Source organism: Anser brachyrhynchus, assembly GCF_964034855.1.
Source record: "Anser brachyrhynchus genome assembly, chromosome: 1".
NCBI lineage: Eukaryota > Metazoa > Chordata > Aves > Anseriformes > Anatidae > Anser > Anser brachyrhynchus.
Window position 1 is genome coordinate 96,589,492 of NC_137694.1, and position 12,151 is coordinate 96,601,642.

General features: G+C 43.4%; 1 protein-coding gene and 1 long non-coding RNA gene across 7 annotated transcripts in view; one reads left to right on the forward strand and one right to left on the reverse strand.

Annotated features, from left to right (window-relative positions):
- Positions 1–12,151, forward strand: part of LOC308182285 (uncharacterized protein) — a 163,928-nt gene that overhangs the window by 108,752 nt on the left and 43,025 nt on the right. The gene's annotated exons all lie outside the window — the stretch shown is intronic.
- LOC308182304 lies at positions 2,104–9,302 on the reverse strand. Of its 5 annotated transcripts, none has more exons than XR_013941745.1 (5): positions 8,312–9,302; positions 7,865–7,969; positions 7,602–7,709; positions 4,119–4,315; positions 2,104–3,838 (listed from the first exon to the last, which is right to left on the reverse strand). It is a non-coding gene; the product is annotated as an uncharacterized lncRNA (long non-coding RNA). The 5 variants fall into 5 exon arrangements; XR_013941746.1 differs by lacking the exon at positions 2,104–3,838 and adding an exon at positions 3,855–3,960; XR_013941747.1 differs by lacking the exon at positions 2,104–3,838 and having other exon boundaries at positions 4,025–4,315; positions 8,312–9,289.

Consider the following 12,151-nt stretch of genomic DNA (forward strand, 5'->3'; position numbering starts at 1 on the left):
TCCGGTTAGTTTGTGTCCTTGCTGAAATCCTCAGAGGCCACTAAACCAAGTGCACATACTTCACAGCCCTTCACAGAGTCAGGAAAATACAATCTCCCTGAAAAACTTTTCCCCCTTAGAGAGATCTAGGAATGTGTCAGTTCTAACACATGGCTGCAGCGATCTATTGAATTGCAACACGTGCAGGTTTGATTTAGGAGTCGGCAAACCGAGATTCCATCAGTAATCCCACCACTGATGACGAGTTCCCCAGGAGTCGTGTGGCCTTCACAGGCCATGCCACTTCAAGCTGACAGTGCTGTGCTCTTAGGCACACTGCTGCTTATTGCTGAGGACATGCATGCTACGCAAGCAAAACCCTGGTGCAGCACCTTCTCTCCTGTGCTGTTGCTTCTGTACTCTACATAGAAGGCCTTTCAGACCAGCTGTGTACACTCAGGTACAGAAAAACACTGCACGAGAAATTAATCCTTCCCTGGGCAGGCACTGGGGGAAGAGGGTTTGTTCTGCCCCTCTTCGGGTATCCAGGAGGTTAGTCTTGATGGCAGTGAAACCTAGAGCTGCTCTTTGCTGAATCTCCCTGTTTGTGATCCACAGTGGACTTTGTTTTGCTTTGCTACACAGTCTTCAGGGTTGGGTCAGCAACCAGCCCTTCCAGCTTGTGCTCGCAAGAGCACAGCCCACTGTAAAGTAAACAGTTTTGCCTCCTTAGCATAGAACTTCATTTGTGGCTCCTGTGAAATATCTTGGCTGTAAACCTAGCTAGGGAGGTTGAACAGTTTTGCAGAATTAAGACTAGCAAATTAAAGCCTCGGTTAGGATCTAACTCCCAAAGGTGGATGTGCTCTAAGGAGAAATATAAAATTTATTTTCTTGGTGCAAAAGTACAACATTACTTAATTCATTATAACATGTCAGGATTTCTGTTCGGATGGGAAGCTTGAAGAGGAATGTATACTTTTTTTGGGGTGGAGGGGGGAAATAAGAAATACAAAGAACCATCACATATGTATAGCTACTGGGAAAAAATAAAGAAAAATCCAAACCCTACTGCATACAAACAGAAGAGATATCATTTTAAACATTTTGAGTGCAGCACTCGTGTTTGGGGTGACCAATTATCCACCACATTTTCATGGCTAGGGAAACGAAAAATATTACAGTAATTGCAGGACTTGATCAATAGATGAGTCATTTAATGAAAAAAATTGTAGCAAAGAGCCCAAACCTTTTAATTCAAATGCATTTTACACTCCAGTCCTGTTTAATTATGCAGCTATGGCAACTTGGATGGAAAGCGATAAAGACTGTCTGTATCAAGTGGTTTAATAAGATTTTATTTGTAAACTGCCAGTGAAGAGGATGATAAGTAGGACTGGATCCTGACCTCTCCTGAGTAGTGTTGCATTTACTTAATCCAGCTGAAGAGCTTGCACACAGAGTTAAAAGGAGTTTAGTAGAACTTCAGCAAAACTGGAGACTCATCACACTTCGAAAGGCAGAAAGAGGAATATCTGACAGCTTGCATTGTGACCTAGAAACTAAATCTCTCCACTTTATATATCTGTTCTGCACCAAAACGAGAAACATAGCCCTGCCCTCCTCCAGGAATTGTAAAGTACAGTCATACAGCCTGTAAAAATATATAGAAAATATAAATATTCTCTGAACTTACTGTAGGCCTTTGTTTTGCTGTACTTTTTATCTACCTTGGTTCTCCTAGTCTTTGGTCTTCGGTGTTTGCTAAAGCTGTTCAGAAATGCAGTGCCAAACAACGCCCTGTTTCAGCTCTGCCTCTTTTATATGGGAAGGTAGCCTCTCAAATGTGCTCATCCTAGGCAGTGATAGCTACCTTCACCCACAATTAAGGTTGCACATGTCTGTCCATTACTAGAGTCTCTTCTTCTTCTTTTTTTTTTTTTTTTCCCTAAGTTGCTTACAACTTCGCTGAATTCTGTTGTTCAGAATTTAGTGCTGAAATGTGCTGAAATTTTCCATGTTAGGTGTCTTCCTCAGGCCTTTTTTGCTTAATTTAAGATAGAATAACTTAAATATCACCGATTTCTGAGACCAAGATGATGCAAAATGTGTATATGTGCTCATGTTAGAAATCGTACTGTCATTTGGAAAGCTCTGGTGCATTCACTCCTTGGCCTTGTTGGAGGGCACTACAAAGTTCCTCTTCTTTTCAGAAGTACCTTTTGTCATTACTGCGGTATTTCTTAATATGTGAAAAAAAACATAGGACCGGAGCACTCAGGCTGTGCCTGGTTAGAAAGGGCTTTGAGTTTGGAAATTGTTCTGTAATTTCTGAAAATGTTCTGTAAAAATGTGCCAGCCTTTCACGTAGAAGTCAGCGTAAGCTGAAGTGTCACAGCAGTGGCAGTGCCTGCTTCATCTCAGTCAAAGAGCACAGGCACCAGAGACAGGAGTTTCAGCCACCGGCAGAGGCTTTTCCTCTCCAGATCCAGAGCCTACGGGCTGGGTCTGTTTTTCATCTAGAGTCGTTGGAGCATTGTGCAATCATCAAGGGAATTAAGTTCAACCAAGGAAAATAGCGGGTTCTGCTCCTGGGACAGAGTAATGCCGGACACAGGTACAGGCGGGGAGACCTGGGGGTGCTGGGTGGCAGCAGGCTCAACAGGAGCCAGCTGTGGGCCATGGCAGCCAAGAGGGAAAAACACATTTTCAGGTACCTTAACCACAACATAGCCAGCTGGTCAAAAGAGGTGATTCTCCTGCTGTATTTAATGTTGGTGTGGCCTCACCTTGAGTCTTGTGTGCAGTTCTGGGCTCACAATATAAAAAGGATGTTAAAGTGCTTGAGTGAATGCAGAGGGCAACAAAGCTGGTGAAAGGGCTGGGTGCATGTCCTGTGAGGAGAGGCTGAGCACACCTGGGTTGCTCAGTCTGGAGAAAAGGAGGCTGAGAGGTGACCCCATGGCCCTGTGCAACTCCCTGAGGAGGGGAAGCGCAGAGGAGGTGCCCGGCTCTGCCCCTGGTCACCGATGCACAGGACCGGCACAAAGCTGCACCAGGGGAGGGTCAGACTGGATGTTAGGAAAAATTTCTTCACGATGAGGGTGGTCAAACACAAAAGCTTCTTTCTGAGGTGGTGCATACCCCGTGCCTGTCAGCGTTCAAGAGGCATCTGGATAATGCCCTCAATAACATGCTTTAACTTTTGGTTAGCCCTGAAGTGGTCAGGCAGTTGGACTAGGGGGTCTCTGAAGGTCCCTTCCAACTGAACTATTCCATTTGTGTTCAGCACACAGTTTTGAAATACCCTGGGAAACTAGGTGCTCTGGGGTTCTTCCTGGGGTAAATCTACAGAGATGAGTTTTCCACCATGAGTAGTTTCTCTTTTATCTCAAATAGTGAAAGGCTGATGAAGAGCTGATGTTCTAGCAATGTATAAACCTTGTGAGGACTGTGGTTAAATTCTAATGTCCCCACTCTCACTTTGTTTTCCTTATTTCTTTTAATACTTTGGAAGCTGTATTGAATTTAATTCACACAATACCATGAATGCTGCAGCCATTCAGAACTCAAAATTGTCCTTGCAGCAGTATTCAGTTTTCCTTTATGGCATGAGAATGGTATGGAGAATGCAGAGAAATACTTGAGGAATGATGATGTCAAGGTGACAGGCTTGAGAGCTACATCCACCTCTGGACTCTGCTCATTAAACTCTCTCCTCTGGGATTTCTGACTCTTCCCAGAGAGCTTCAAAGTATTGCCATTTTCTTTGTATTGGGCTTCTTTTTCTTGTCTCTTCTGCTTCTGGCTTATGTTAATGAAAGCATTTGTACGTTGTGAATGAAGAACACCTCTGTGGCTAAAAGCAAGGGTTATGGCAAGGTGTCAGACCATTCATCATGATAACTAGGTGTCAGAAAGAAAAGTCAATTTTTATTTTTTTTGAGGTGCATATTTACATTTTTCCTCTTCTGAGAGGATCTGTAGAAGAAGATATGATATAAACACAAGTCCAGAGCAGCTAAAGAGACAAGTTTAATGCAAGCATAAGCAACACAGGCCTTTGCCTTGGGCAGCAGGCTGCTGGGGTAGCAAAGTGATGATTGCCAAGTGCCTGCTTGGCCAATGAAAGCCTTTACCTGCTGTTGGAGCCGTTTCTGCTACAGCAGGGACCATGTTTCCTTCCTCGGCAGCTGCTGGAGGACCCAGTGCATGAGGGCAGGTCCCCAGGATATGTGGCACCCGTTCCGGTTTTTCCTTCCCTCCTTCTGCCCTGACACCTGCCTCTCCTCTCCAAGCAGCAAAGGTAACTTTGCGTGTGCTGCTCAGTTAACTTCTGTAAGGGAAGGCGGAGTTACTGACATACTAGAATAAGACTCTTGAACATGACTTCATTTATTTAAAAATATTTATGAGTTTTTCCTCTAAAATGCAGAACACTGAGTTCTAGGAATGATCTATGTATCTGACTGAGCCTTTGCCACTCATGAGTAATGCAGTCCTATCAATCTCAAGCCATTTCATCTCACCATTGTACGTGCTCTTTAATTCTCTCCCCCACACGCTTACATTAAAAATGTGATATATCCACACACATGAAAATATATAAAAAATGATGTCAAGAAATAATATAAATCTAACCTCTTTTAAGTATATTAACAAAACCAGCAAGACAGTTTTCCGTATTCTCTGGTCAAATTTACTCTTGTTATATATCCATTAAGAGATGGATAAGCCCAGCAACTTCACACTTGTGTTGTGGATTGCATCAGGACTGATCATCAGGAGTTGGACTCGATGATTGTAGGTCCCTTCCAACTTGGATATTCTTTGATATTCTGTGATCATCAAGGCAGATCACAGCTGCATTCAACTTAGAGAAATTTGCAATGAGTTAATGAAGTTGGAAGTGTTCATGTTAGAGAAACCTGCAGTGCTAGAGTGGCTTTAAAACAAGATCCCTGACATGCCGTTGATGTTGCTTAACTCTTAGTACTAATGAGTTTAAGTGGCTTAGTTATCTTAAACTGCTCTAAAGGCTTAGACTGATTTAAGCAGTTTAGCTTATAGCCATGCCAGTCATGGTTCATAGGGTTGACGGATCCTGATTAAAGTAATGTATGGTCAGGAGGCATCAGCTCATACAGTTCAACTCTGGTGAATGTTCAACATTTTGAAAACTTTAATTTCCAGGCTTTTTTCTTTTAAATGGAGGACTACCACATGTGAAAATAGGGGCTTTGTTGCACTGAGGTTCAGTGCAGACATGTATTTCCGACAGCAAGGATGTTCCCAAATATTAACACTGGATCTAGGAGTTGATCTGAAATTCTGAAACAGTACTTCAGTGCTCTTTGGCATTGGAATTTGGCATTTCCTTGCTTTTTATTTTTCACTGGTGTCTTAGGATTTTCACCTAGGAATAGATTACTGAAATAATGCCTAGCTCTTGTGCAGCACTTACCATCTGCTTGGTAAAGTAGCTGCTTGCATTGCCCACTCCAGTTTGAAGAAACACAGTTGACAATCTCAAGTTTTGAAGGTTTGCAACAGCTATTTTGTTTGACATAGTAAGAAGGACACCAGTGCCTCTTCTTTCTCCTTGAGGAGGGAACATGCTGTTCCCATGAAACAAGATTGGATTGAGGACTGAAGTTCAAGACCCATCAGATTAGCAGTCTGTCTGGAAGCATTTGTGTAACAGGCAAAAATAAAGGACCGTCATAAGCATCAGGAAGAGTTTAAGGGCACGCAGAAGAGAAAGGAGTGCAAAGACCTGGGTTAGGCGGAGACCGCAGAGGGCCCCAAAGGTAATGATGCTGAACACAATCCCTTCAACTCTATAATGGAACATGTTAGCTTTGCTAATCATCATCTGCAGAGTGCAGCTTTTTCCAGCACCAATTGATTGTAATTATATTCTGCATTACCACTGTTAATGCTGAAAGGCTGTCTGGAGCTCAAGCTATGAAGGAGGGTTGCAACCCTGCTTTTCTTTTTAGTGTCCCTTAAGCTGAGGGGTTCCATGGCTAGGTGGTCAGCCTCATCTTACTATTACAACTCCTTGCTCCTGCTGAGAGTATATGTGCTCATTGGCAGTGAGGTCCTCGAAGGAGGGGTTGCTCTGCCATTGGCTCAGTTGGAAATGTAAGAATGGACCTTGCTGAATGAATATTTATGTCTGAAAGATGCTTAACATGCTTGGCACACTGCTAGAAATACTTCACTAATAATAACAGTAGTAATGTCTTTCCAGTAGAGATCTTTACAAACACAGAAGAGAAAAGAAGTAAGAGGAGTAAAACACTATCCATTCGTCTTGGAGCACTTTCAGGAAAATCCTTCACCAGGGACAACTCAGAGTTAAAAACTACTTTTGCTGCTGCCACAAGCTCCAGCTGGTGAAAGGAAAGGGTCTGTTTACTTTCGTTTTGGATGAAGAGGTAATGTTTATGTGTTCTGAGTTTTCAGACAATGACATAGAAACACTAAAGAGGGTAAGAGAGAGCTAGATAACAACGAATGAGAAAATGAGAAAATGCCAAGCATTCGTGGGGCCTTTAGTTTAGTTTTTAGTGTGTTTGGCACAGACACATTAGTCATAGGCACACGTCATGTGTCATTTGGGCTCTGCCTCGCTTCTGTCATTTTAGGATGAGACATGGAGCATTCCCCTGCTCCTCTTTCACCAGTCATTCCCAGTCCTTTAGCACCGTCATCACTTCACTGCTTTACTGTTATAAATACCTTCACCAACTGCTTTGTGAGGAAAGAGGTTGTTACTGCATCCATATGACTCATGGGAAACTGGATGACAAGGATATTAAGTGGTTTATCCAAGGATACTCTGAAAACCTGGGCAAGTCAGGGAGCTGGACCTGCATCTCCCAAGTTCCAGCCTTTCTTTAAGGAGACAGGACTTTAACAGAGGATGCTCGTACTCTCCTAGGAAGCTTGTCAACCACTTGCTTAAAATCTCTAGAATAAAAGTACACAGAGTAAATCGACCCTTTGTGTTAGAACAGACATTGGAAAAAATGTATTAACTCTTTAAATTTCAAAGGTTAATTGTGCCTTTAAATAGGCACACTTTACTGCTAAAAGCTTTGGGTTATATATCCAAGCTTACATAACACAAAGGTGTAATCAGTTCTGAAGCAGAGTACAGTAGCACTTCTACTGCATGCAGCAATTTTGTAAGAAATCACAGAACAGCTTATAAAAAGGACATGAGATTATTTGTGTGTTTGTAGCCTGGATCAACCTTTTCTAAAAAGCTAATGGGTGAGAGGGATCAGAAATTGAAACCCCGTTCTGCTGGTTCCTAATGGTCCCAGCAAGATCCCTAATTATGGGAAGTCATGGAGGAACTAAACAAAGCCACACAAAAGACTGTATCTGGCTTTGCAAAGCAAAAACGGAAAGCACACTGGGAATCCAGAGAAAAATACCTGCACAAACAATGTGAAAGAAGAAAATCTAAAGCTTGGAGTTTTTTCTGCTCTATTGTTTGAGACAATAGGGATTCAGAAAAGAATTAGTCTCCATCAAAAGGTAGAGGAGTTGGAGGAGTAAGACTGCTGTCAAAGATGGGAAAAACATGTCAGAACCAGAATCTTTACTTGCTCTGTGATGTCACCCCATCTGTGTAAAGCTGTGAAGTCAGTAGTGAGGACATCATCACAATGCCTGGGTGACTGATCAGACGTGGCTTTCCTTCACAGAAGAGCCTGCAGAAAGTGAGAGAAAAAAAGGTGACTGTGCAGTCTGAATTACCTCTCTTGCCACCAAGAGGAAAGACAGAGAAAAGGAGATAGTCTATGATGCAAAAAGAGAGAGTCCAGGAGATGTGAGGATTTATCCCAGTGCTAGGCAAAGGTCTTACAAGCATGGAAATACAGGAACCGTTCTTGTGTTGAAAGTGCGGATCCTGGAATGATTCTCCCTGGCAAAGCAGGTGATCAGAAGGGTTTTCTAATTGACGCTTGGGCTAAGACAAGAAAAAAAAGTGCAGATTTGTTCTTAAATTGATCTCAGTTTAGGATTGAGAAGATTTGAAAGATAACAGAAGGTATTTTTAAGGTATTTTTAAGGGCTATTAGAGTTCAAAGAATGAATAGAGCTTGAAGTCATTTGATAAGTGTCAGAAGGATAAATACAGAAGACTTAAAGAAGTCTTCTCTCTAAACAGAAGACTTATATATATAAATATAGAAGACTTATATGACCTTTCTTATAGGTCAGAAAGGTACTTTTTGTCTACATCTACATCTGAGACAGATGATCTCTCTTGTTAAACTTCTGCTTTTCATTTGCAAAAACTGGATGATACCTGTAACCTCTTAAAGTTGAAATAAAAGACAGCATCTTCCAGAGGGGAGTGAGCTATGTTCTGCCCTCACATCTAGTGGCCCTGAAGTCATTTTAAGTTTGATATGAAAATTGGAAAAGAGAGACCAGCTGTGGTTTCCATTAAGTAAATCCCCTTTCTAGCAAGGGTACTTAATAATTCTCTAAGCATCCCTTGGATTTGTTTACTTTTCCTTCTGCAGACATCAGACAGGACTTCTCTCTGAGCCTCAGGGCTGAATTTTGATGGCAGATGTATCCTCTGTTATTTGCAGTTACATATCAGCAGGTTAATGGGGAGGCATAGAGAAGAAAGGTTGGACAATCTAATGGAGATGTGAATGCCAGGGACTAGACCCACAGTAAGCAGTGAAAGATCTATGCTACAAATCATGTCAAAAAAAGCAAAAGCTAACATTTACCTCCTCATCAGTTTAATGCTCTCAGCTGCAGAGATAGAAAGCAGAAGGGAAATGAGGAGGAAAATCCAATCAGCCACATGGTGCCAAATGGTTTCACCTGCTCCTGGGACCACAGGTTGACACAGCTGTGAGACAGCCCCCACAAACATCCTAGTATGAGAAAAGAATTGTGTCAGGGGGACAGGTGCTGCTGATTGAAGCTCTGTGCCAGATAAATATATAAGGAAAGCTGTAATGGGCTACAGTTTTTTTTTCTTAAGGAATTCCACTTATGGAAGATTAAAAATTGTATTCATAGGCCAATTGTGTTGGTTGGAGAAGGACTCTCAAACAAACAAACAAACACTTTCTTTGGTTCTTAGACTGGCTGGCTAGAAAGAGTTAGAGCCTTTGATTTCTAAGATTCAATCCTACATACGTAAAACAGGGTTGATATCCTTTCCCCACCATATCTCAGAGTTGTTCTTATATCCATTAAAGTTGTAATAGAGGAAAAGTGTGTTTTCATGATATGGTCTAAGGCTACCAAGGTGGCTGTAATGTGGCCATAGGACACAAGCATTGTTCAGGGCTGGCCCTAAGCAGCTCATTGTGCTGTAGAGACATGCAGTATGGTACTGTACTGACAGTACCGGGGAGAAATATGCACAGGGAAAATAGCAGTGTGTTCCGTGAAGGATTCAGCTCGTGTGCAGGATACAAGTTGTGATGATAGATGGGGAACAAGGAAAGTAAGAATGAGCATGTTTGTTTATTTGATCCATGACTCTATGAGATGGTAAGTCCAATTCTTGGACCAGAGCAACCGTACCATGGCTGCAGGATGCACTGTGCTGAATCAGTACATACTTGCTCTGCTGTGTCAAATGCTTTTTAAAGAAGTGAAGGGACACTCTGTTCTGGCAGATTGTATATCATGCAGTCTGCCTGTGCTTCACTGACTTCACGATGAGTCAAGTATGGTCTGTCCTTCCACAGCTGGTGTAAGTCCCCTATATGAATATAAAGAATCTTAAATGCCATTCTGTGAGCTTTGGCTGGAAAGATTGTTAAAATGTACTTGCATCTGATCTAGATAAAATTTGTAGCACTCAGTGACCCGGTAGCACAAGGCCACATATCGATAATTGTAGAGTCGCTGTTCAGGTTCCCCAGTTCCCCATGCGAAGTGTGGTACAGGTTCCTCAGACAAAACAGCTTGTGATCCTGCAGTTGAAGATAATATCACAGTGCCCTACCTCCAACAAGGAACAAAAGTTTCATAGGCAGTTTTAATCCTGGCATTTCCTACCTGTGAGTGCGTGGTTTTGTGCCCTTGATGTTCTTTTTGTGTGTCATATGATCGTAAGTCTACGCTCCTGAGTGTTTTCCACACAGAACTTGGGTATTTTGTCTATAGCTCTTTAACAGTGAGCTTTTGTGTCTTCCTTTGCAGAACTTTTGCTACCGCTCTATTTGTAATCCTCAGTGATCAATTCTGCAATGAAACAAAGCAGCCTAAGACATGATTGCTTAAGCATCTACAGTAATGAGACTAAATGTTTTGGCATTGAGGAGCTGCTCTAAACAGAGCTTCTTTTGTGATAGATGCCTACTGGAAGTTATTGAAATCTCATATCAGTGTTTTTGTTAAGTTTTGAAACATACTGCTTCCTTTATTACCTGCATCCTTAGCAATTCTTTTTGTCATTCAACAAATTAATAACGCAGCTGTGTTAGAAGCCAGTTTTGCATTTGAACTTGAGGGCGACTTTCACCAGAAGGCAATTCAGTTACGTACTGTGTCAGGTGCAAGGTGCTGGGGCCAACCTGGGACAAATACTGAGCTGGTTTGTTACTGGGCTCTTGGATGTGGATCTGCTTTCATGCCTCTGCCAGGAAGGGATGAGCAGCCTTCCTCACCGTGAGGCTGTTCCCTCTGTCCCTAACTGTTGTCCCATTAGGAGCTAGAGCAGCTAGTCTGATTTTCAAATGGGAGCTTGCCCTCGGTAAGATCAAAAAGCTTCATGCTGAGAACTGAATGCACTTTTAAACAAATGCAGCACCTCTCCAGAGCAGTGTCAGGTTTTCCAGCGACAAAGCAAGTGAAGTTATCTGCTCTACTCCAGTGACAGAAAAGGGAAGGAAGGGGTGGGAGGAGTGGTGGTGACCCTGCACAGAGATCAGAGCAGGAAGGACAGATCATGCTGATAGCCCTGATGCTGGAAATAGCAGCTGTCTGCGCACTCTGAACACAGTTGACCAGAGGTGCTGGCTGCAGAAGGCTTTGTGGCTCTCCGGTGCTCTAGAATAGGCAAAATAGGAAGCTGGGTTGTAGCTGGTTTGCATGCTTTGGTTTCCTGCTCTAGGAAGTTAACTGCAGTCTTGATTCCTACCCCCAGCCCTGCACCTGCCTACACAGGGCCTTGATTATCTCTCTTTGTCTTCAAAGTGCACTTTTTCCCACTCGCTGCTAAATCCCTGCCCATTCTTGTGTCTGGTCCATCAAGAGAGCTTAGTAGCGCTCCTTCATAATAAGGATGCTCATTTAGTTCCAGTGGTGGCAGTCTGTGTGGTCATACTGAACATCTTTGGTTCCATCCCCTGCTGCCTACCTCTGCAGGGCGGGCTGCTGCAGGTCTAGGAGTAATGTGATGGATTGTCTCACATGGCTGAAGTGTGTGAAGGGACAATGAGCATTCCCCCTAACTGCCAGCAAGGGTAAATATTGGCTTTATTAGTGGGCACTTCTCTCTTTTTCTTGCCAGCATTTCAGTGTTGCAACAGCATCGTTAGTTCTTGTCTGCTTACTGCTGAGGCCGTGCTGACTGGGAGACTGCCCATGTCCCTTTGAATCCAGGAGAGTGAGGGGAGCATTTTCCCCCGTGTTACAGCCAAACCCATCTTCTTCCAGTGTGGCACAAGCCTGCTGCACGAGCTTCATGCTGGAAGTGTTGAGGGAGAGGGGTGGCAGAGCAGCAAAAGATGGAAGTGTGGCCAGAAGGCTGGTGCCCCTGATACCCCGGACATGGAAGCTGCAGCTGTGCTTTCAGCAGTGGCAGCAGGGCAGAAGAAAAGTGAGCAGCATCTCCTCTGTCCCTAGGGGCAGACCCCACTCTAATCCTGACAATGTGATGGGGGGCAGCCCCAGTTTTGTCTGCACCCTGAGGCCCTGCCAGCTGATCACAGGGGGGAGCCAGGGCAGTGCTTCTGCAGGGGAGAGGGAACTAACAGATGGAAACAGAGAGGGTGCCATATATTGGGGGAGTGTTTGGTGCTCAGGAGTATTTGTCCTGGGGACAGTCCTAGCTTATTGAGGGCAGCAGACTGGGGATTGCAGTGCATTCTGTGATCCAAAGGTTAAAAAGAACTTTATTAGGCTTAGAAAGTGCAGAAATAAAGCAAGGAAGCCAAGCCAGCTC